General features: G+C 45.9%; 11 non-coding genes across 11 annotated transcripts; all 11 read left to right on the top strand.

Annotated features, from left to right (window-relative positions):
• The first annotated feature begins 60 nt into the window (after positions 1 to 60).
• LOC130321767 (U2 spliceosomal RNA) lies at positions 61 to 251 on the top strand. The gene has a single exon (XR_008867435.1). It is a non-coding gene; the product is annotated as a U2 spliceosomal RNA (small nuclear RNA).
• A 2091-nt stretch (positions 252 to 2342) lies between these two features.
• Positions 2343 to 2533, top strand: LOC130321766 (U2 spliceosomal RNA). Its single transcript, XR_008867434.1, has one exon. It is a non-coding gene; the product is annotated as a U2 spliceosomal RNA (small nuclear RNA).
• Positions 2534 to 4615: 2082 nt separating this feature from the next.
• Positions 4616 to 4806, top strand: LOC130321764 (U2 spliceosomal RNA). The gene has a single exon (XR_008867432.1). It is a non-coding gene; the product is annotated as a U2 spliceosomal RNA (small nuclear RNA).
• A 2087-nt stretch (positions 4807 to 6893) lies between these two features.
• LOC130321763 (U2 spliceosomal RNA) lies at positions 6894 to 7084 on the top strand. Its single transcript, XR_008867431.1, has one exon. It is a non-coding gene; the product is annotated as a U2 spliceosomal RNA (small nuclear RNA).
• Positions 7085 to 9177: 2093 nt separating this feature from the next.
• LOC130321762 (U2 spliceosomal RNA) lies at positions 9178 to 9368 on the top strand. The gene has a single exon (XR_008867430.1). It is a non-coding gene; the product is annotated as a U2 spliceosomal RNA (small nuclear RNA).
• Positions 9369 to 11475: 2107 nt separating this feature from the next.
• Positions 11476 to 11666, top strand: LOC130321761 (U2 spliceosomal RNA). The gene has a single exon (XR_008867429.1). It is a non-coding gene; the product is annotated as a U2 spliceosomal RNA (small nuclear RNA).
• A 2088-nt stretch (positions 11667 to 13754) lies between these two features.
• Positions 13755 to 13945, top strand: LOC130321760 (U2 spliceosomal RNA). The gene has a single exon (XR_008867428.1). It is a non-coding gene; the product is annotated as a U2 spliceosomal RNA (small nuclear RNA).
• A 2088-nt stretch (positions 13946 to 16033) lies between these two features.
• LOC130321759 (U2 spliceosomal RNA) lies at positions 16034 to 16224 on the top strand. The gene has a single exon (XR_008867427.1). It is a non-coding gene; the product is annotated as a U2 spliceosomal RNA (small nuclear RNA).
• A 2092-nt stretch (positions 16225 to 18316) lies between these two features.
• On the top strand, positions 18317 to 18507 carry LOC130321758 (U2 spliceosomal RNA). The gene has a single exon (XR_008867426.1). It is a non-coding gene; the product is annotated as a U2 spliceosomal RNA (small nuclear RNA).
• Positions 18508 to 20598: 2091 nt separating this feature from the next.
• LOC130321756 (U2 spliceosomal RNA) lies at positions 20599 to 20789 on the top strand. Its single transcript, XR_008867425.1, has one exon. It is a non-coding gene; the product is annotated as a U2 spliceosomal RNA (small nuclear RNA).
• A 2085-nt stretch (positions 20790 to 22874) lies between these two features.
• On the top strand, positions 22875 to 23065 carry LOC130321755 (U2 spliceosomal RNA). Its single transcript, XR_008867424.1, has one exon. It is a non-coding gene; the product is annotated as a U2 spliceosomal RNA (small nuclear RNA).
• Positions 23066 to 24466: the final 1401 nt, after the last annotated feature.

The raw sequence follows: 24466 nt of genomic DNA, 5'->3' as shown, positions 1-24466 counted from the left end.
ACAGCAAGCAGTGATAGTGCCCATGAAGGGGACCTTGTTGGGCCCGCCCCTTTCACGGTTATCGCTTCTCGGCCTTTTGGCTAAGATCAAGTGTAGTATCTGTTCTTATCAGTTTAATATCTGATACGTCCCCTATCTGGGGACCATATATTAAATGGATTTTTGAGAACGGGGGCCGATTTCGAAGCTTGCTTCCGTCGCCCTATGCATTGACCCGATATGGCAGTATCTTCGGGTACAGTGCACCACCCCCTTACAGGGTTAAAAAGAAAGATTCCTACTTTCATTGCTACCTGCTTGCTGGCTAGCCAGCTAGCCAGCCCTGTGGGCCTTGCTGCTGCTGCAGCCAAAAAACAAAAGGTGGTGCTGCTGCTGCTTCTGCTGCTTCTGCTTCTGCTTGTGTCTGGCCCCTGTTGGAGCGTCCAGGCACAGGACTTCTGCTGCTGCTGACTAAATGGCCTCCTTAATTGGATCATTTGAGTAGCCAGCACACCTGTGCAGGTAGGGCATGACATGATAGGCAGCTGCCTTGATAGCGGGTGGGTGCTGAATGTTCCTAATTGACAAAATAAGATTAATGCTTATGAAGAAATATAAAATCTCATCCCTTCCCCAATATCGCGCCACACCCCTACCCCTTAATTCCCTGGTTGAACTTGATGGACATATGTCTTTTTTCGACCGTACTAACTATGTAACTATGTAACATAACATGGGGGGGGGGGGGTCTCCTGGCTGTTCACACAGGTGTGTCATTGCTGTACATTGACCATGCATTGCTTCTGTGGTATTGCAAAGGCAAAGACAAATGCTTCCAGCCATCCATTGCACTAATGGATTGGTCATCAGCTGGCTGTCTATGTCCCGCATCAATATAGACCAAAGTACAGAGGGTTAGGCTATGCTATTGTGCACCTACCTGATGCATCAGAAGGTGCGAGGCCCTTGCTAAATTCTGTGCACAGACTTTGAGATCTATGCTTTAGACTGTATCTAAACCTGCTCCAACATGGACTGACATTCTGGCCTACTTTCAGCCGATGCGACTTGTCTGTCGCTGAACAGTCGCTTTTTATGTATTCAGCACCTATGTATAATGTTGTAAAAATGCTCTAGAAGCTAAAGTCGCAGAAATGTCACACATATTTGGCCTGCAACTTTCTGTGCGACAAATTCAGACAGGAAAAATCAGTATAAATCCTTAGAAAATTATCCCCCAGTGTCTCCATCTGCTGGCGGTATTGAATAAGCATTGCTGCACTGATGGGGTATGCATTAGACGAAAAAAAAGAAGAAAAAGAAGAATAATACGCCCAGAAAAGAGGCGAAAAGGAGAAAAACGTAAAAAAAACGTGAAAAAAAAGTAAGAGGAAGAGAAGGGAAAAAAAGGTGGAAATGGGTTTAAAAGTGATTTCGGCGGAGAAATATATATATATATATATATATATATATATATATATATATATATACGCGCACACACACACATAGATATAAACGTATTCTCCGTTGAGATATTGCAGCCGCTGCTGTGTCCAGGCCCAGGAGCCTTAGCACTGTGCTGTGATGTCACTCAATACCACTGACATCACTAGGTGTAAACAACATCTCTCCTTTGCTGTGTATGTGACTATGGAGCTGTTTGGTGATGTCGTCTATTACGGCCTTCATAGAAGCAACAGGAGATTGTTGCATCCATCTAGAACCCTCAGAACTACAGTGCTATGATGTCACTCACTTCCACAGGCCTTGCAGAGTGTAAACAACAACAACCCAGCTTTGTTGTGTATGTAACCATAGGGATTTGTGATGTCACCTAGAACCTTCACAGCAGCGACAGCTTTATGAGGAGCATCAGCACTGCTCTGCCTGAGCAGAACCATCACCGCCATAGGTTGTCAAATAACCCGGATTTAACCCACACAGGTAAGTCCAATGGGGTGCAGGCATGTCCTCTATGCTTACAGCTTCCCGTGGGTGTTGGTTTGATACCGTTTGGGGACAGCCAAGGAGGCATCTGCAGGCAACAAAGGTAGGTGTGTGCTTGTGTGTGTGTTTCCTATGCAGATCCTAAGCCCAGTGTCACATGCAAGTAGGAGGAGTAAGAAGGGTTCCTGGCAAATCCGGGTTATGGATTGCATTTAAAAAGGCCCCGTGGGAGTGCAATGGGCCCCTGTCTTGCTGCTTAGCAATAATGGTATGGGTTTAGGTTCTGCTGTGTGTACTGGTGGTTGACTGCCCCCCAGCCCAGAGGGTGCATGGAAAATTGTCTGGCAGCCTCCCTGACAGCAAGCAGTGATAGTGCCCATGAAGGGGACCTTGTTGGGCCCGCCCCTTTCACGGTTATCGCTTCTCGGCCTTTTGGCTAAGATCAAGTGTAGTATCTGTTCTTATCAGTTTAATATCTGATACGTCCCCTATCTGGGGACCATATATTAAATGGATTTTTGAGAACGGGGGCCGATTTCGAAGCTTGCTTCCGTCGCCCTATGCATTGACCCGATATGGCAGTATCTTCGGGTACAGTGCACCACCCCCTTACAGGGTTAAAAAGAAAGATTCCTACTTTCATTGCTACCTGCTTGCTGGCTAGCCAGCTAGCCAGCCCTGTGGGCCTTGCTGCTGCTGCAGCCAAAAAACAAAAGGTGGTGCTTCTGCTGCTTCTGCTTCTGCTTGTGTCTGGCCCCTGTTGGAGCGTCCAGGCACAGGACTTCTGCTGCTGCTGACTAAATGGCCTCCTTAATTGGATCATTTGAGTAGCCAGCACACCTGTGCAGGTAGGGCATGACATGATAGGCAGCTGCCTTGATAGCGGGTGGGTGCTGAATGTTCCTAATTGACAAAATAAGATTAATGCTTATGAAGAAATATAAAATCTCATCCCTTCCCCAATATCGCGCCACACCCCTACCCCTTAATTCCCTGGTTGAACTTGATGGACATATGTCTTTTTTCGACCGTACTAACTATGTAACTATGTAACATAACATGGGGGGGGGGGGTCTCCTGGCTGTTCACACAGGTGTGTCATTGCTGTACATTGACCATGCATTGCTTCTGTGGTATTGCAAAGGCAAAGACAAATGCTTCCAGCCATCCATTGCACTAATGGATTGGTCATCAGCTGGCTGTCTATGTCCCGCATCAATATAGACCAAAGTACAGAGGGTTAGGCTATGCTATTGTGCACCTACCTGATGCATCAGAAGGTGCGAGGCCCTTGCTAAATTCTGTGCACAGACTTTGAGATCTATGCTTTAGACTGTATCTAAACCTGCTCCAACATGGACTGACATTCTGGCCTACTTTCAGCCGATGCGACTTGTCTGTCGCTGAACAGTCGCTTTTTATGTATTCAGCACCTATGTATAATGTTGTAAAAATGCTCTAGAAGCTAAAGTCGCAGAAATGTCACACATATTTGGCCTGCAACTTTCTGTGCGACAAATTCAGACAGGAAAAATCAGTATAAATCCTTAGAAAATTATCCCCCAGTGTCTCCATCTGCTGGCGGTATTGAATAAGCATTGCTGCACTGATGGGGTATGCATTAGACGAAAAAAAAGAAGAAAAAGAAGAATAATACGCCCAGAAAAGAGGCGAAAAGGAGAAAAACGTAAAAAAACTTGAAAAAAAAGTAAGAGGAAGAGAAGGGAAAAAAAGGTGGAAATGGGTTTAAAAGTGATTTCGGCGGAGAAATATATATATATATATATATATATATATATATATATATATATATATACGCGCACACACACACATAGATATAAACGTATTCTCCGTTGAGATATTGCAGCCGCTGCTGTGTCCAGGCCCAGGAGCCTTAGCACTGTGCTGTGATGTCACTCAATACCACTGACATCACTAGGTGTAAACAACATCTCTCCTTTGCTGTGTATGTGACTATGGAGCTGTTTGGTGATGTCGTCTATTACGGCCTTCATAGAAGCAACAGGAGATTGTTGCATCCATCTAGAACCCTCAGAACTACAGTGCTATGATGTCACTCACTTCCACAGGCCTTGCAGAGTGTAAACAACAACAACCCAGCTTTGTTGTGTATGTAACCATAGGGATTTGTGATGTCACCTAGAACCTTCACAGCAGCGACAGCTTTATGAGGAGCATCAGCACTGCTCTGCCTGAGCAGAACCATCACCGCCATAGGTTGTCAAATAACCCGGATTTAACCCACACAGGTAAGTCCAATGGGGTGCAGGCATGTCCTCTATGCTTACAGCTTCCCGTGGGTGTTGGTTTGATACCGTTTGGGGACAGCCAAGGAGGCATCTGCAGGCAACAAAGGTAGGTGTGTGCTTGTGTGTGTGTTTCCTATGCAGATCCTAAGCCCAGTGTCACATGCAAGTAGGAGGAGTAAGAAGGGTTCCTGGCAAATCCGGGTTATGGATTGCATTTAAAAAGGCCCCGTGGGAGTGCAATGGGCCCCTGTCTTGCTGCTTAGCAATAATGGTATGGGTTTAGGTTCTGCTGTGTGTACTGGTGGTTGACTGCCCCCCAGCCCAGAGTGTGCATGGAAAATTGTCTGGCAGCCTCCCTGACAGCAAGCAGTGATAGTGCCCATGAAGGGGACCTTGTTGGGCCCGCCCCTTTCACGGTTATCGCTTCTCGGCCTTTTGGCTAAGATCAAGTGTAGTATCTGTTCTTATCAGTTTAATATCTGATACGTCCCCTATCTGGGGACCATATATTAAATGGATTTTTGAGAACGGGGGCCGATTTCGAAGCTTGCTTCCGTCGCCCTATGCATTGACCCGATATGGCAGTATCTTCGGGTACAGTGCACCACCCCCTTACAGGGTTAAAAAGAAAGATTCCTACTTTCATTGCTACCTGCTTGCTGGCTAGCCAGCTAGCCAGCCCTGTGGGCCTTGCTGCTGCTGCTGCAGCCAAAAAACAAAAGGTGGTGCTTCTGCTGCTTCTGCTTCTGCTTGTGTCTGGCCCCTGTTGGAGCGTCCAGGCACAGGACTTCTGCTGCTGCTGACTAAATGGCCTCCTTAATTGGATCATTTGAGTAGCCAGCACACCTGTGCAGGTAGGGCATGACATGATAGGCAGCTGCCTTGATAGCGGGTGGGTGCTGAATGTTCCTAATTGACAAAATAAGATTAATGCTTATGAAGAAATATAAAATCTCATCCCTTCCCCAATATCGCGCCACACCCCTACCCCTTAATTCCCTGGTTGAACTTGATGGACATATGTCTTTTTTCGACCGTACTAACTATGTAACTATGTAACATAACATGGGGGGGGGGGGGGGGTCTCCTGGCTGTTCACACAGGTGTGTCATTGCTGTACATTGACCATGCATTGCTTCTGTGGTATTGCAAAGGCAAAGACAAATGCTTCCAGCCATCCATTGCACTAATGGATTGGTCATCAGCTGGCTGTCTATGTCCCGCATCAATATAGACCAAAGTACAGAGGGTTAGGCTATGCTATTGTGCACCTACCTGATGCATCAGAAGGTGCGAGGCCCTTGCTAAATTCTGTGCACAGACTTTGAGATCTATGCTTTAGACTGTATCTAAACCTGCTCCAACATGGACTGACATTCTGGCCTACTTTCAGCCGATGCGACTTGTCTGTCGCTGAACAGTCGCTTTTTATGTATTCAGCACCTATGTATAATGTTGTAAAAATGCTCTAGAAGCTAAAGTCGCAGAAATGTCACACATATTTGGCCTGCAACTTTCTGTGCGACAAATTCAGACAGGAAAAATCAGTATAAATCCTTAGAAAATTATCCCCCAGTGTCTCCATCTGCTGGCGGTATTGAATAAGCATTGCTGCACTGATGGGGTATGCATTAGACGAAAAAAAAGAAGAAAAAGAAGAATAATACGCCCAGAAAAGAGGCGAAAAGGAGAAAAACGTAAAAAAACGTGAAAAAAAAGTAAGAGGAAGAGAAGGGAAAAAAAGGTGGAAATGGGTTTAAAAGTGATTTCGGCGGAGAAATATATATATATATATATATATATATATATATATATATATATATACGCGCACACACACACATAGATATAAACGTATTCTCCGTTGAGATATTGCAGCCGCTGCTGTGTCCAGGCCCAGGAGCCTTAGCACTGTGCTGTGATGTCACTCAATACCACTGACATCACTAGGTGTAAACAACATCTCTCCTTTGCTGTGTATGTGACTATGGAGCTGTTTGGTGATGTCGTCTATTACGGCCTTCATAGAAGCAACAGGAGATTGTTGCATCCATCTAGAACCCTCAGAACTACAGTGCTATGATGTCACTCACTTCCACAGGCCTTGCAGAGTGTAAACAACAACAACCCAGCTTTGTTGTGTATGTAACCATAGGGATTTGTGATGTCACCTAGAACCTTCACAGCAGCGACAGCTTTATGAGGAGCATCAGCACTGCTCTGCCTGAGCAGAACCATCACCGCCATAGGTTGTCAAATAACCCGGATTTAACCCACACAGGTAAGTCCAATGGGGTGCAGGCATGTCCTCTATGCTTACAGCTTCCCGTGGGTGTTGGTTTGATACCGTTTGGGGACAGCCAAGGAGGCATCTGCAGGCAACAAAGGTAGGTGTGTGCTTGTGTGTGTGTTTCCTATGCAGATCCTAAGCCCAGTGTCACATGCAAGTAGGAGGAGTAAGAAGGGTTCCTGGCAAATCCGGGTTATGGATTGCATTTAAAAAGGCCCCGTGGGAGTGCAATGGGCCCCTGTCTTGCTGCTTAGCAATAATGGTATGGGTTTAGGTTCTGCTGTGTGTACTGGTGGTTGACTGCCCCCCAGCCCAGAGTGTGCATGGAAAATTGTCTGGCAGCCTCCCTGACAGCAAGCAGTGATAGTGCCCATGAAGGGGACCTTGTTGGGCCCGCCCCTTTCACGGTTATCGCTTCTCGGCCTTTTGGCTAAGATCAAGTGTAGTATCTGTTCTTATCAGTTTAATATCTGATACGTCCCCTATCTGGGGACCATATATTAAATGGATTTTTGAGAACGGGGGCCGATTTCGAAGCTTGCTTCCGTCGCCCTATGCATTGACCCGATATGGCAGTATCTTCGGGTACAGTGCACCACCCCCTTACAGGGTTAAAAAGAAAGATTCCTACTTTCATTGCTACCTGCTTGCTGGCTAGCCAGCTAGCCAGCCCTGTGGGCCTTGCTGCTGCTGCAGCCAAAAAACAAAAGGTGGTGCTGCTGCTGCTTCTGCTGCTTCTGCTTCTGCTTGTGTCTGGCCCCTGTTGGAGCGTCCAGGCACAGGACTTCTGCTGCTGCTGACTAAATGGCCTCCTTAATTGGATCATTTGAGTAGCCAGCACACCTGTGCAGGTAGGGCATGACATGATAGGCAGCTGCCTTGATAGCGGGTGGGTGCTGAATGTTCCTAATTGACAAAATAAGATTAATGCTTATGAAGAAATATAAAATCTCATCCCTTCCCCAATATCGCGCCACACCCCTACCCCTTAATTCCCTGGTTGAACTTGATGGACATATGTCTTTTTTCGACCGTACTAACTATGTAACTATGTAACATAACATGGGGGGGGGGGGTCTCCTGGCTGTTCACACAGGTGTGTCATTGCTGTACATTGACCATGCATTGCTTCTGTGGTATTGCAAAGGCAAAGACAAATGCTTCCAGCCATCCATTGCACTAATGGATTGGTCATCAGCTGGCTGTCTATGTCCCGCATCAATATAGACCAAAGTACAGAGGGTTAGGCTATGCTATTGTGCACCTACCTGATGCATCAGAAGGTGCGAGGCCCTTGCTAAATTCTGTGCACAGACTTTGAGATCTATGCTTTAGACTGTATCTAAACCTGCTCCAACATGGACTGACATTCTGGCCTACTTTCAGCCGATGCGACTTGTCTGTCGCTGAACAGTCGCTTTTTATGTATTCAGCACCTATGTATAATGTTGTAAAAATGCTCTAGAAGCTAAAGTCGCAGAAATGTCACACATATTTGGCCTGCAACTTTCTGTGCGACAAATTCAGACAGGAAAAATCAGTATAAATCCTTAGAAAATTATCCCCCAGTGTCTCCATCTGCTGGCGGTATTGAATAAGCATTGCTGCACTGATGGGGTATGCATTAGACGAAAAAAAAGAAGAAAAAGAAGAATAATACGCCCAGAAAAGAGGCGAAAAGGAGAAAAACGTAAAAAAACGTGAAAAAAAAGTAAGAGGAAGAGAAGGGAAAAAAAGGTGGAAATGGGTTTAAAAGTGATTTCGGCGGAGAAATATATATATATATATATATATATATATATATATATATATATATATATACGCGCACACACACACATAGATATAAACGTATTCTCCGTTGAGATATTGCAGCCGCTGCTGTGTCCAGGCCCAGGAGCCTTAGCACTGTGCTGTGATGTCACTCAATACCACTGACATCACTAGGTGTAAACAACATCTCTCCTTTGCTGTGTATGTGACTATGGAGCTGTTTGGTGATGTCGTCTATTACGGCCTTCATAGAAGCAACAGGAGATTGTTGCATCCATCTAGAACCCTCAGAACTACAGTGCTATGATGTCACTCACTTCCACAGGCCTTGCAGAGTGTAAACAACAACAACCCAGCTTTGTTGTGTATGTAACCATAGGGATTTGTGATGTCACCTAGAACCTTCACAGCAGCGACAGCTTTATGAGGAGCATCAGCACTGCTCTGCCTGAGCAGAACCATCACCGCCATAGGTTGTCAAATAACCCGGATTTAACCCACACAGGTAAGTCCAATGGGGTGCAGGCATGTCCTCTATGCTTACAGCTTCCCGTGGGTGTTGGTTTGATACCGTTTGGGGACAGCCAAGGAGGCATCTGCAGGCAACAAAGGTAGGTGTGTGCTTGTGTGTGTGTTTCCTATGCAGATCCTAAGCCCAGTGTCACATGCAAGTAGGAGGAGTAAGAAGGGTTCCTGGCAAATCCGGGTTATGGATTGCATTTAAAAAGGCCCCGTGGGAGTGCAATGGGCCCCTGTCTTGCTGCTTAGCAATAATGGTATGGGTTTAGGTTCTGCTGTGTGTACTGGTGGTTGACTGCCCCCCAGCCCAGAGTGTGCATGGAAAATTGTCTGGCAGCCTCCCTGACAGCAAGCAGTGATAGTGCCCATGAAGGGGACCTTGTTGGGCCCGCCCCTTTCACGGTTATCGCTTCTCGGCCTTTTGGCTAAGATCAAGTGTAGTATCTGTTCTTATCAGTTTAATATCTGATACGTCCCCTATCTGGGGACCATATATTAAATGGATTTTTGAGAACGGGGGCCGATTTCGAAGCTTGCTTCCGTCGCCCTATGCATTGACCCGATATGGCAGTATCTTCGGGTACAGTGCACCACCCCCTTACAGGGTTAAAAAGAAAGATTCCTACTTTCATTGCTACCTGCTTGCTGGCTAGCCAGCTAGCCAGCCCTGTGGGCCTTGCTGCTGCTGCAGCCAAAAAACAAAAGGTGGTGCTGCTGCTGCTTCTGCTGCTTCTGCTTCTGCTTGTGTCTGGCCCCTGTTGGAGCGTCCAGGCACAGGACTTCTGCTGCTGCTGACTAAATGGCCTCCTTAATTGGATCATTTGAGTAGCCAGCACACCTGTGCAGGTAGGGCATGACATGATAGGCAGCTGCCTTGATAGCGGGTGGGTGCTGAATGTTCCTAATTGACAAAATAAGATTAATGCTTATGAAGAAATATAAAATCTCATCCCTTCCCCAATATCGCGCCACACCCCTACCCCTTAATTCCCTGGTTGAACTTGATGGACATATGTCTTTTTTCGACCGTACTAACTATGTAACTATGTAACATAACATGGGGGGGGGGGGGGGGTCTCCTGGCTGTTCACACAGGTGTGTCATTGCTGTACATTGACCATGCATTGCTTCTGTGGTATTGCAAAGGCAAAGACAAATGCTTCCAGCCATCCATTGCACTAATGGATTGGTCATCAGCTGGCTGTCTATGTCCCGCATCAATATAGACCAAAGTACAGAGGGTTAGGCTATGCTATTGTGCACCTACCTGATGCATCAGAAGGTGCGAGGCCCTTGCTAAATTCTGTGCACAGACTTTGAGATCTATGCTTTAGACTGTATCTAAACCTGCTCCAACATGGACTGACATTCTGGCCTACTTTCAGCCGATGCGACTTGTCTGTCGCTGAACAGTCGCTTTTTATGTATTCAGCACCTATGTATAATGTTGTAAAAATGCTCTAGAAGCTAAAGTCGCAGAAATGTCACACATATTTGGCCTGCAACTTTCTGTGCGACAAATTCAGACAGGAAAAATCAGTATAAATCCTTAGAAAATTATCCCCCAGTGTCTCCATCTGCTGGCGGTATTGAATAAGCATTGCTGCACTGATGGGGTATGCATTAGACGAAAAAAAAGAAGAAAAAGAAGAATAATACGCCCAGAAAAGAGGCGAAAAGGAGAAAAACGTAAAAAAACTTGAAAAAAAAGTAAGAGGAAGAGAAGGGAAAAAAAGGTGGAAATGGGTTTAAAAGTGATTTCGGCGGAGAAATATATATATATATATATATATATATATATATATATATATATATATATATATATATATACGCGCACACACACACATAGATATAAACGTATTCTCCGTTGAGATATTGCAGCCGCTGCTGTGTCCAGGCCCAGGAGCCTTAGCACTGTGCTGTGATGTCACTCAATACCACTGACATCACTAGGTGTAAACAACATCTCTCCTTTGCTGTGTATGTGACTATGGAGCTGTTTGGTGATGTCGTCTATTACGGCCTTCATAGAAGCAACAGGAGATTGTTGCATCCATCTAGAACCCTCAGAACTACAGTGCTATGATGTCACTCACTTCCACAGGCCTTGCAGAGTGTAAACAACAACAACCCAGCTTTGTTGTGTATGTAACCATAGGGATTTGTGATGTCACCTAGAACCTTCACAGCAGCGACAGCTTTATGAGGAGCATCAGCACTGCTCTGCCTGAGCAGAACCATCACCGCCATAGGTTGTCAAATAACCCGGATTTAACCCACACAGGTAAGTCCAATGGGGTGCAGGCATGTCCTCTATGCTTACAGCTTCCCGTGGGTGTTGGTTTGATACCGTTTGGGGACAGCCAAGGAGGCATCTGCAGGCAACAAAGGTAGGTGTGTGCTTGTGTGTGTGTTTCCTATGCAGATCCTAAGCCCAGTGTCACATGCAAGTAGGAGGAGTAAGAAGGGTTTCTGGCAAATCCGGGTTATGGATTGCATTTAAAAAGGCCCCGTGGGAGTGCAATGGGCCCCTGTCTTGCTGCTTAGCAATAATGGTATGGGTTTAGGTTCTGCTGTGTGTACTGGTGGTTGACTGCCCCCCAGCCCAGAGTGTGCATGGAAAATTGTCTGGCAGCCTCCCTGACAGCAAGCAGTGATAGTGCCCATGAAGGGGACCTTGTTGGGCCCGCCCCTTTCACGGTTATCGCTTCTCGGCCTTTTGGCTAAGATCAAGTGTAGTATCTGTTCTTATCAGTTTAATATCTGATACGTCCCCTATCTGGGGACCATATATTAAATGGATTTTTGAGAACGGGGGCCGATTTCGAAGCTTGCTTCCGTCGCCCTATGCATTGACCCGATATGGCAGTATCTTCGGGTACAGTGCACCACCCCCTTACAGGGTTAAAAAGAAAGATTCCTACTTTCATTGCTACCTGCTTGCTGGCTAGCCAGCTAGCCAGCCCTGTGGGCCTTGCTGCTGCTGCAGCCAAAAAACAAAAGGTGGTGCTGCTGCTGCTTCTGCTGCTTCTGCTTCTGCTTGTGTCTGGCCCCTGTTGGAGCGTCCAGGCACAGGACTTCTGCTGCTGCTGACTAAATGGCCTCCTTAATTGGATCATTTGAGTAGCCAGCACACCTGTGCAGGTAGGGCATGACATGATAGGCAGCTGCCTTGATAGCGGGTGGGTGCTGAATGTTCCTAATTGACAAAATAAGATTAATGCTTATGAAGAAATATAAAATCTCATCCCTTCCCCAATATCGCGCCACACCCCTACCCCTTAATTCCCTGGTTGAACTTGATGGACATATGTCTTTTTTCGACCGTACTAACTATGTAACTATGTAACATAACATGGGGGGGGGGGGGTCTCCTGGCTGTTCACACAGGTGTGTCATTGCTGTACATTGACCATGCATTGCTTCTGTGGTATTGCAAAGGCAAAGACAAATGCTTCCAGCCATCCATTGCACTAATGGATTGGTCATCAGCTGGCTGTCTATGTCCCGCATCAATATAGACCAAAGTACAGAGGGTTAGGCTATGCTATTGTGCACCTACCTGATGCATCAGAAGGTGCGAGGCCCTTGCTAAATTCTGTGCACAGACTTTGAGATCTATGCTTTAGACTGTATCTAAACCTGCTCCAACATGGACTGACATTCTGGCCTACTTTCAGCCGATGCGACTTGTCTGTCGCTGAACAGTCGCTTTTTATGTATTCAGCACCTATGTATAATGTTGTAAAAATGTTCTAGAAGCTAAAGTCGCAGAAATGTCACACATATTTGGCCTGCAACTTTCTGTGCGACAAATTCAGACAGGAAAAATCAGTATAAATCCTTAGAAAATTATCCCCCAGTGTCTCCATCTGCTGGCGGTATTGAATAAGCATTGCTGCACTGATGGGGTATGCATTAGACGAAAAAAAAGAAGAAAAAGAAGAATAATACGCCCAGAAAAGAGGCGAAAAGGAGAAAAACGTAAAAAAACGTGAAAAAAAAGTAAGAGGAAGAGAAGGGAAAAAAAGGTGGAAATGGGTTTAAAAGTGATTTCGGCGGAGAAATATATATATATATATATATATATATATATATATATATATATACGCGCACACACACACATAGATATAAACGTATTCTCCGTTGAGATATTGCAGCCGCTGCTGTGTCCAGGCCCAGGAGCCTTAGCACTGTGCTGTGATGTCACTCAATACCACTGACATCACTAGGTGTAAACAACATCTCTCCTTTGCTGTGTATGTGACTATGGAGCTGTTTGGTGATGTCGTCTATTACGGCCTTCATAGAAGCAACAGGAGATTGTTGCATCCATCTAGAACCCTCAGAACTACAGTGCTATGATGTCACTCACTTCCACAGGCCTTGCAGAGTGTAAACAACAACAACCCAGCTTTGTTGTGTATGTAACCATAGGGATTTGTGATGTCACCTAGAACCTTCACAGCAGCGACAGCTTTATGAGGAGCATCAGCACTGCTCTGCCTGAGCAGAACCATCACCGCCATAGGTTGTCAAATAACCCGGATTTAACCCACACAGGTAAGTCCAATGGGGTGCAGGCATGTCCTCTATGCTTACAGCTTCCCGTGGGTGTTGGTTTGATACCGTTTGGGGACAGCCAAGGAGGCATCTGCAGGCAACAAAGGTAGGTGTGTGCTTGTGTGTGTGTTTCCTATGCAGATCCTAAGCCCAGTGTCACATGCAAGTAGGAGGAGTAAGAAGGGTTCCTGGCAAATCCGGGTTATGGATTGCATTTAAAAAGGCCCCGTGGGAGTGCAATGGGCCCCTGTCTTGCTGCTTAGCAATAATGGTATGGGTTTAGGTTCTGCTGTGTGTACTGGTGGTTGACTGCCCCCCAGCCCAGAGTGTGCATGGAAAATTGTCTGGCAGCCTCCCTGACAGCAAGCAGTGATAGTGCCCATGAAGGGGACCTTGTTGGGCCCGCCCCTTTCACGGTTATCGCTTCTCGGCCTTTTGGCTAAGATCAAGTGTAGTATCTGTTCTTATCAGTTTAATATCTGATACGTCCCCTATCTGGGGACCATATATTAAATGGATTTTTGAGAACGGGGGCCGATTTCGAAGCTTGCTTCCGTCGCCCTATGCATTGACCCGATATGGCAGTATCTTCGGGTACAGTGCACCACCCCCTTACAGGGTTAAAAAGAAAGATTCCTACTTTCATTGCTACCTGCTTGCTGGCTAGCCAGCTAGCCAGCCCTGTGGGCCTTTCTGCTGCTGCAGCCAAAAAACAAAAGGTGGTGCTGCTGCTGCTTCTGCTGCTTCTGCTTCTGCTTGTGTCTGGCCCCTGTTGGAGCGTCCAGGCACAGGACTTCTGCTGCTGCTGACTAAATGGCCTCCTTAATTGGATCATTTGAGTAGCCAGCACACCTGTGCAGGTAGGGCATGACATGATAGGCAGCTGCCTTGATAGCGGGTGGGTGCTGAATGTTCCTAATTGACAAAATAAGATTAATGCTTATGAAGAAATATAAAATCTCATCCCTTCCCCAATATCGCGCCACACCCCTACCCCTTAATTCCCTGGTTGAACTTGATGGACATATGTCTTTTTTCGACCGTACTAACTATGTAACTATGTAACATAACATGGGGGGGGGGGGGTCTCCTGGCTGTTCACACAGGTGTGTCATTGCTGTACATTGACCATGCATTGCTTCTGTGGTATTGCAAAGGCAAAGACAAATGCTTCCAGCCATCCATTGCACTAATGGATTGGTCATCAGCTGGCTGTCTATGTCCCGCATCAATATAGACAAAAGTACAGAGGGTTAGGCTATGCTATTGTGCACCTACCTGATGCATCAGAAGGTGCGAGGCCCTTGCTAAATTCTGTGCACAGACTTTGAGATCTATGCTTTAGACTGTATCTAAACCTGCTCCAACATGGACTGACATTCTGGCCTACTTTCAGCCGATGCGACTTGTCTGTCGCTGAACAGTCGCTTTTTATGTATTCAGCACCTATGTATAATGTTGTAAAAATGCTCTAGAAGCTAAAGTCGCAGAAATGTCACACATATTTGGCCTGCAACTTTCTGTGCGACAAATTCAGACAGGAAAAATCAGTATAAATCCTTAGAAAATTATCCCCCAGTGTCTCCATCTGCTGGCGGTATTGAATAAGCATTGCTGCACTGATGGGGTATGCATTAGACGAAAAAAAAGAAGAAAAAGAAGAATAATACGCCCAGAAAAGAGGCGAAAAGGAGAAAAACGTAAAAAAACGTGAAAAAAAAGTAAGAGGAAGAGAAGGGAAAAAAAGGTGGAAATGGGTTTAAAAGTGATTTCGGCGGAGAAATATATATATATATATATATATATATATATATATATATATATATGCGCACACACACACATAGATATAAACGTATTCTCCGTTGAGATATTGCAGCCGCTGCTGTGTCCAGGCCCAGGAGCCTTAGCACTGTGCTGTGATGTCACTCAATACCACTGACATCACTAGGTGTAAACAACATCTCTCCTTTGCTGTGTATGTGACTATGGAGCTGTTTGGTGATGTCGTCTATTACGGCCTTCATAGAAGCAACAGGAGATTGTTGCATCCATCTTGAACCCTCAGAACTACAGTGCTATGATGTCACTCACTTCCACAGGCCTTGCAGAGTGTAAACAACAACAACCCAGCTTTGTTGTGTATGTAACCATAGGGATTTGTGATGTCACCTAGAACCTTCACAGCAGCGACAGCTTTATGAGGAGCATCAGCACTGCTCTGCCTGAGCAGAACCATCACCGCCATAGGTTGTCAAATAACCCGGATTTAACCCACACAGGTAAGTCCAATGGGGTGCAGGCATGTCCTCTATGCTTACAGCTTCCCGTGGGTGTTGGTTTGATACCGTTTGGGGACAGCCAAGGAGGCATCTGCAGGCAACAAAGGTAGGTGTGTGCTTGTGTGTGTGTTTCCTATGCAGATCCTAAGCCCAGTGTCACATGCAAGTAGGAGGAGTAAGAAGGGTTCCTGGCAAATCCGGGTTATGGATTGCATTTAAAAAGGCCCCGTGGGAGTGCAATGGGCCCCTGTCTTGCTGCTTAGCAATAATGGTATGGGTTTAGGTTCTGCTGTGTGTACTGGTGGTTGACTGCCCCCCAGCCCAGAGTGTGCATGGAAAATTGTCTGGCAGCCTCCCTGACAGCAAGCAGTGATAGTGCCCATGAAGGGGACCTTGTTGGGCCCGCCCCTTTCACGGTTATCGCTTCTCGGCCTTTTGGCTAAGATCAAGTGTAGTATCTGTTCTTATCAGTTTAATATCTGATACGTCCCCTATCTGGGGACCATATATTAAATGGATTTTTGAGAACGGGGGCCGATTTCGAAGCTTGCTTCCGTCGCCCTATGCATTGACCCGATATGGCAGTATCTTCGGGTACAGTGCACCACCCCCTTACAGGGTTAAAAAGAAAGATTCCTACTTTCATTGCTACCTGCTTGCTGGCTAGCCAGCTAGCCAGCCCTGTGGGCCTTGCTGCTGCTGCAGCCAAAAAACAAAAGGTGGTGCTGCTGCTGCTTCTGCTGCTTCTGCTTCTGCTTGTGTCTGGCCCCTGTTGGAGCGTCCAGGCACAGGACTTCTGCTGCTGCTGACTAAATGGCCTCCTTAATTGGATCATTTGAGTAGCCAGCACACCTGTGCAGGTAGGGCATGACATGATAGGCAGCTGCCTTGATAGCGGGCGGGTGCTGAATGTTCCTAATTGACAAAATAAGATTAATGCTTATGAAGAAATATAAAATCTCATCCCTTCCCCAATATCGCGCCACACCCCTACCCCTTAATTCCCTGGTTGAACTTGATGGACATATGTCTTTTTTCGACCGTACTAACTATGTAACTATGTAACATAACATGGGGGGGGGTCTCCTGGCTGTTCACACAGGTGTGTCATTGCTGTACATTGACCATGCATTGCTTCTGTGGTATTGCAAAGGCAAAGACAAATGCTTCCAGCCATCCATTGCACTAATGGATTGGTCATCAGCTGGCTGTCTATGTCCCGCATCAATATAGACCAAAGTACAGAGGGTTAGGCTATGCTATTGTGCACCTACCTGATGCATCAGAAGGTGCGAGGCCCTTGCTAAATTCTGTGCACAGACTTTGAGATCTATGCTTTAGACTGTATCTAAACCTGCTCCAACATGGACTGACATTCTGGCCTACTTTCAGCCGATGCGACTTGTCTGTCGCTGAACAGTCGCTTTTTATGTATTCAGCACCTATGTATAATGTTGTAAAAATGCTCTAGAAGCTAAAGTCGCAGAAATGTCACACATATTTGGCCTGCAACTTTCTGTGCGACAAATTCAGACAGGAAAAATCAGTATAAATCCTTAGAAAATTATCCCCCAGTGTCTCCATCTGCTGGCGGTATTGAATAAGCATTGCTGCACTGATGGGGTATGCATTAGACGAAAAAAAAGAAGAAAAAGAAGAATAATACGCCCAGAAAAGAGGCGAAAAGGAGAAAAACGTAAAAAAACGTGAAAAAAAAGTAAGAGGAAGAGAAGGGAAAAAAAAGGTGGAAATGGGTTTAAAAGTGATTTCGGCGGAGTATATATATATATATATATATATATATATATATATATATATATATATATATATGCGCACACACACACATAGATATAAACGTATTCTCCGTTGAGATATTGCAGCCGCTGCTGTGTCCAGGCCCAGGAGCCTTAGCACTGTGCTGTGATGTCACTCAATACCACTGACATCACTAGGTGTAAACAACATCTCTCCTTTGCTGTGTATGTGACTATGGAGCTGTTTGGTGATGTCGTCTATTACGGCCTTCATAGAAGCAACAGGAGATTGTTGCATCCATCTTGAACCCTCAGAACTACAGTGCTATGATGTCACTCACTTCCACAGGCCTTGCAGAGTGTAAACAACAACAACCCAGCTTTGTTGTGTATGTAACCATAGGGATTTGTGATGTCACCTAGAACCTTCACAGCAGCGACAGCTTTATGAGGAGCATCAGCACTGCTCTGCCTGAGCAGAACCATCACCGCCATAGGTTGTCAAATAACCCGGATTTAACCCACACAGGTAAGTCCAATGGGGTGCAGGCATGTCCTCTATGCTTACAGCTTCCCGTGGGTGTTGGTTTGATACCGTTTGGGGACAGCCAAGGAGGCATCTGCAGGCAACAAAGGTAGGTGTGTGCTTGTGTGTGTGTTTCCTATGCAGATCCTAAGCCCAGTGTCACATGCAAGTAGGAGGAGTAAGAAGGGTTCCTGGCAAATCCGGGTTATGGATTGCATTTAAAAAGGCCCCGTGGGAGTGCAATGGGCCCCTGTCTTGCTGCTTAGCAATAATGGTATGGGTTTAGGTTCTGCTGTGTGTACTGGTGGTTGACTGCCCCCCAGCCCAGAGTGTGCATGGAAAATTGTCTGGCAGCCTCCCTGACAGCAAGCAGTGATAGTGCCCATGAAGGGGACCTTGTTGGGCCCGCCCCTTTCACGGTTATCGCTTCTCGGCCTTTTGGCTAAGATCAAGTGTAGTATCTGTTCTTATCAGTTTAATATCTGATACGTCCCCTATCTGGGGACCATATATTAAATGGATTTTTGAGAACGGGGGCCGATTTCGAAGCTTGCTTCCGTCGCCCTATGCATTGACCCGATATGGCAGTATCTTCGGGTACAGTGCACCACCCCCTTACAGGGTTAAAAAGAAAGATTCCTACTTTCATTGCTACCTGCTTGCTGGCTAGCCAGCTAGCCAGCCCTGTGGGCCTTGCTGCTGCTGCAGCCAAAAAACAAAAGGTGGTGCTGCTGCTGCTTCTGCTGCTTCTGCTTCTGCTTGTGTCTGGCCCCTGTTGGAGCGTCCAGGCACAGGACTTCTGCTGCTGCTGACTAAATGGCCTCCTTAATTGGATCATTTGAGTAGCCAGCACACCTGTGCAGGTAGGGCATGACATGATAGGCAGCTGCCTTGATAGCGGGTGGGTGCTGAATGTTCCTAATTGACAAAATAAGATTAATGCTTATGAAGAAATATAAAATCTCATCCCTTCCCCAATATCGCGCCACACCCCTACCCCTTAATTCCCTGGTTGAACTTGATGGACATATGTCTTTTTTCGACCGTACTAACTATGTAACTATGTAACATAACATGGGGGGGGGGGGGTCTCCTGGCTGTTCACACAGGTGTGTCATTGCTGTACATTGACCATGCATTGCTTCTGTGGTATTGCAAAGGCAAAGACAAATGCTTCCAGCCATCCATTGCACTAATGGATTGGTCATCAGCTGGCTGTCTATGTCCCGCATCAATATAGACCAAAGTACAGAGGGTTAGGCTATGCTATTGTGCACCTACCTGATGCATCAGAAGGTGCGAGGCCCTTGCTAAATTCTGTGCACAGACTTTGAGATCTATGCTTTAGACTGTATCTAAACCTGCTCCAACATGGACTGACATTCTGGCCTACTTTCAGCCGATGCGACTTGTCTGTCGCTGAACAGTCGCTTTTTATGTATTCAGCACCTATGTATAATGTTGTAAAAATGCTCTAGAAGCTAAAGTCGCAGAAATGTCACACATATTTGGCCTGCAACTTTCTGTGCGACAAATTCAGACAGGAAAAATCAGTATAAATCCTTAGAAAATTATCCCCCAGTGTCTCCATCTGCTGGCGGTATTGAATAAGCATTGCTGCACTGATGGGGTATGCATTAGACGAAAAAAAAGAAGAAAAAGAAGAATAATACGCCCAGAAAAGAGGCGAAAAGGAGAAAAACTTAAAAAAAACGTGAAAAAAAAGTAAGAGGAAGAGAAGGGAAAAAAAGGTGGAAATGGGTTTAAAAGTGATTTCGGCGGAGAAATATATATATATATATATATATATATATATATATATATATATATATGCGCACACACACACATAGATATAAACGTATTCTCCGTTGAGATATTGCAGCCGCTGCTGTGTCCAGGCCCAGGAGCCTTAGCACTGTGCTGTGATGTCACTCAATACCACTGACATCACTAGGTGTAAACAACATCTCTCCTTTGCTGTGTATGTGACTATGGAGCTGTTTGGTGATGTCGTCTATTACGGCCTTCATAGAAGCAACAGGAGATTGTTGCATCCATCTTGAACCCTCAGAACTACAGTGCTATGATGTCACTCACTTCCACAGGCCTTGCAGAGTGTAAACAACAACAACCCAGCTTTGTTGTGTATGTAACCATAGGGATTTGTGATGTCACCTAGAACCTTCACAGCAGCGACAGCTTTATGAGGAGCATCAGCACTGCTCTGCCTGAGCAGAACCATCACCGCCATAGGTTGTCAAATAACCCGGATTTAACCCACACAGGTAAGTCCAATGGGGTGCAGGCATGTCCTCTATGCTTACAGCTTCCCGTGGGTGTTGGTTTGATACCGTTTGGGGACAGCCAAGGAGGCATCTGCAGGCAACAAAGGTAGGTGTGTGCTTGTGTGTGTGTTTCCTATGCAGATCCTAAGCCCAGTGTCACATGCAAGTAGGAGGAGTAAGAAGGGTTCCTGGCAAATCCGGGTTATGGATTGCATTTAAAAAGGCCCCGTGGGAGTGCAATGGGCCCCTGTCTTGCTGCTTAGCAATAATGGTATGGGTTTAGGTTCTGCTGTGTGTACTGGTGGTTGACTGCCCCCCAGCCCAGAGTGTGCATGGAAAATTGTCTGGCAGCCTCCCTGACAGCAAGCAGTGATAGTGCCCATGAAGGGGACCTTGTTGGGCCCGCCCCTTTCACGGTTATCGCTTCTCGGCCTTTTGGCTAAGATCAAGTGTAGTATCTGTTCTTATCAGTTTAATATCTGATACGTCCCCTATCTGGGGACCATATATTAAATGGATTTTTGAGAACGGGGGCCGATTTCGAAGCTTGCTTCCGTCGCCCTATGCATTGACCCGATATGGCAGTATCTTCGGGTACAGTGCACCACCCCCTTACAGGGTTAAAAAGAAAGATTCCTACTTTCATTGCTACCTGCTTGCTGGCTAGCCAGCTAGCCAGCCCTGTGGGCCTTGCTGCTGCTGCAGCCAAAAAACAAAAGGTGGTGCTGCTGCTGCTTCTGCTGCTTCTGCTTCTGCTTGTGTCTGGCCCCTGTTGGAGCGTCCAGGCACAGGACTTCTGCTGCTGCTGACTAAATGGCCTCCTTAATTGGATCATTTGAGTAGCCAGCACACCTGTGCAGGTAGGGCATGACATGATAGGCAGCTGCCTTGATAGCGGGTGGGTGCTGAATGTTCCTAATTGACAAAATAAGATTAATGCTTATGAAGAAATATAAAATCTCATCCCTTCCCCAATATCGCGCCACACCCCTACCCCTTAATTCCCTGGTTGAACTTGATGGACATATGTCTTTTTTCGACCGTACTAACTATGTAACTATGTAACATAACATGGGGGGGGGGTCTCCTGGCTGTTCACACAGGTGTGTCATTGCTGTACATTGACCATGCATTGCTTCTGTGGTATTGCAAAGGCAAAGACAAATGCTTCCAGCCATCCATTGCACTAATGGATTGGTCATCAGCTGGCTGTCTATGTCCCGCATCAATATAGACCAAAGTACAGAGGGTTAGGCTATGCTATTGTGCACCTACCTGATGCATCAGAAGGTGCGAGGCCCTTGCTAAATTCTGTGCACAGACTTTGAGATCTATGCTTTAGACTGTATCTAAACCTGCTCCAACATGGACTGACATTCTGGCCTACTTTCAGCCGATGCGACTTGTCTGTCGCTGAACAGTCGCTTTTTATGTATTCAGCACCTATGTATAATGTTGTAAAAATGCTCTAGAAGCTAAAGTCGCAGAAATGTCACACATATTTGGCCTGCAACTTTCTGTGCGACAAATTCAGACAGGAAAAATCAGTATAAATCCTTAGAAAATTATCCCCCAGTGTCTCCATCTGCTGGCGGTATTGAATAAGCATTGCTGCACTGATGGGGTATGCATTAGACGAAAAAAAAGAAGAAAAAGAAGAATAATACGCCCAGAAAAGAGGCGAAAAGGAGAAAAACGTAAAAAAACGTGAAAAAAAAGTAAGAGGAAGAGAAGGGAAAAAAAGGTGGAAATGGGTTTAAAAGTGATTTCGGCGGAGAAACATATATATATATATATATATATATATATATATATATATATATGCGCACACACACACATAGATATAAACGTATTCTCCGTTGAGATATTGCAGCCGCTGCTGTGTCCAGGCCCAGGAGCCTTAGCACTGTGCTGTGATGTCACTCAATACCACTGACATCACTAGGTGTAAACAACATCTCTCCTTTGCTGTGTATGTGACTATGGAGCTGTTTGGTGATGTCGTCTATTATGGCCTTCATAGAAGCAACAGGAGATTGTTGCATCCATCTAGAACCCTCAGAACTACAGTGCTATGATGTCACTCACTTCCACAGGCCTTGCAGAGTGTAAACAACAACAACCCAGCTTTGTTGTGTATGTAACCATAGGGATTTGTGATGTCACCTAGAACCTTCACAGCAGCGACAGCTTTATGAGGAGCATCAGCACTGCTCTGCCTGAGCAGAACCATCACCGCCATAGGTTGTCAAATAACCCGGATTTAACCCACACAGGTAAGTCCAATGGGGTGCAGGCATGTCCTCTATGCTTACAGCTTCCCGTGGGTGTTGGTTTGATACCGTTTGGGGACAGCCAAGGAGGCATCTGCAGGCAACAAAGGTAGGTGTGTGCTTGTGTGTGTGTTTCCTATGCAGATCCTAAGCCCAGTGTCACATGCAAGTAGGAGGAGTAAGAAGGGTTCCTGGCAAATCCGGGTTATGGATTGCATTTAAAAAGGCCCCGTGGGAGTGCAATGGGCCCCTGTCTTGCTGCTTAGCAATAATGGTATGGGTTTAGGTTCTGCTGTGTGTACTGGTGGTTGACTGCCCCCCAGCCCAGAGTGTGCATGGAAAATTGTCTGGCAGCCTCCCTGACAGCAAGCAGTGATAGTGCCCATGAAGGGGACCTTGTTGGGCCCGCCCCTTTCACGGTTATCGCTTCTCGGCCTTTTGGCTAAGATCAAGTGTAGTATCTGTTCTTATCAGTTTAATATCTGATACGTCCCCTATCTGGGGACCATATATTAAATGGATTTTTGAGAACGGGGGCCGATTTCGAAGCTTGCTTCCGTCGCCCTATGCATTGACCCGATATGGCAGTATCTTCGGGTACAGTGCACCACCCCCTTACAGGGTTAAAAAGAAAGATTCCTACTTTCATTGCTACCTGCTTGCTGGCTAGCCAGCTAGCCAGCCCTGTGGGCCTTGCTGCTGCTGCAGCCAAAAAACAAAAGGTGGTGCTGCTGCTGCTTCTGCTGCTTCTGCTTCTGCTTGTGTCTGGCCCCTGTTGGAGCGTCCAGGCACAGGACTTCTGCTGCTGCTGACTAAATGGCCTCCTTAATTGGATCATTTGAGTAGCCAGCACACCTGTGCAGGTAGGGCATGACATGATAGGCAGCTGCCTTGATAGCGGGTGGGTGCTGAATGTTCCTAATTGACAAAATAAGATTAATGCTTATGAAGAAATATAAAATCTCATCCCTTCCCCAATATCGCGCCACACCCCTACCCCTTAATTCCCTGGTTGAACTTGATGGACATATGTCTTTTTTCGACCGTACTAACTATGTAACTATGTAACATAACATGGGGGGGGGGGGTCTCCTGGCTGTTCACACAGGTGTGTCATTGCTGTACATTGACCATGCATTGCTTCTGTGGTATTGCAAAGGCAAAGACAAATGCTTCCAGCCATCCATTGCACTAATGGATTGGTCATCAGCTGGCTGTCTATGTCCCGCATCAATATAGACCAAAGTACAGAGGGTTAGGCTATGCTATTGTGCACCTACCTGATGCATCAGAAGGTGCGAGGCCCTTGCTAAATTCTGTGCACAGACTTTGAGATCTATGCTTTAGACTGTATCTAAACCTGCTCCAACATGGACTGACATTCTGGCCTACTTTCAGCCGATGCGACTTGTCTGTCGCTGAACAGTCGCTTTTTATGTATTCAGCACCTATGTATAATGTTGTAAAAATGCTCTAGAAGCTAAAGTCGCAGAAATGTCACACATATTTGGCCTGCAACTTTCTGTGCGACAAATTCAGACAGGAAAAATCAGTATAAATCCTTAGAAAATTATCCCCCAGTGTCTCCATCTGCTGGCGGTATTGAATAAGCATTGCTGCACTGATGGGGTATGCATTAGACGAAAAAAAAGAAGAAAAAGAAGAATAATACGCCCAGAAAAGAGGCGAAAAGGAGAAAAACGTAAAAAAACGTGAAAAAAAAGTAAGAGGAAGAGAAGGGAAAAAAAGGTGGAAATGGGTTTAAAAGTGATTTCGGCGGAGAAATATATATATATATATATATATATATATATATATATATATATATGCGCACACACACACATAGATATAAACGTATTCTCCGTTGAGATATTGCAGCCGCTGCTGTGTCCAGGCCCAGGAGCCTTAGCACTGTGCTGTGATGTCACTCAATACCACTGACATCACTAGGTGTAAACAACATCTCTCCTTTGCTGTGTATGTGACTATGGAGCTGTTTGGTGATGTCGTCTAT

This window comes from Hyla sarda, unplaced genomic scaffold (genome assembly GCF_029499605.1).
Source record: "Hyla sarda isolate aHylSar1 unplaced genomic scaffold, aHylSar1.hap1 scaffold_228, whole genome shotgun sequence".
NCBI classification, from domain to species: Eukaryota; Metazoa; Chordata; class Amphibia; order Anura; family Hylidae; genus Hyla; species Hyla sarda.
Note: the sequence above shows the minus strand (reverse complement) of the source record. Positions and strands in the feature narration are given on the sequence as shown.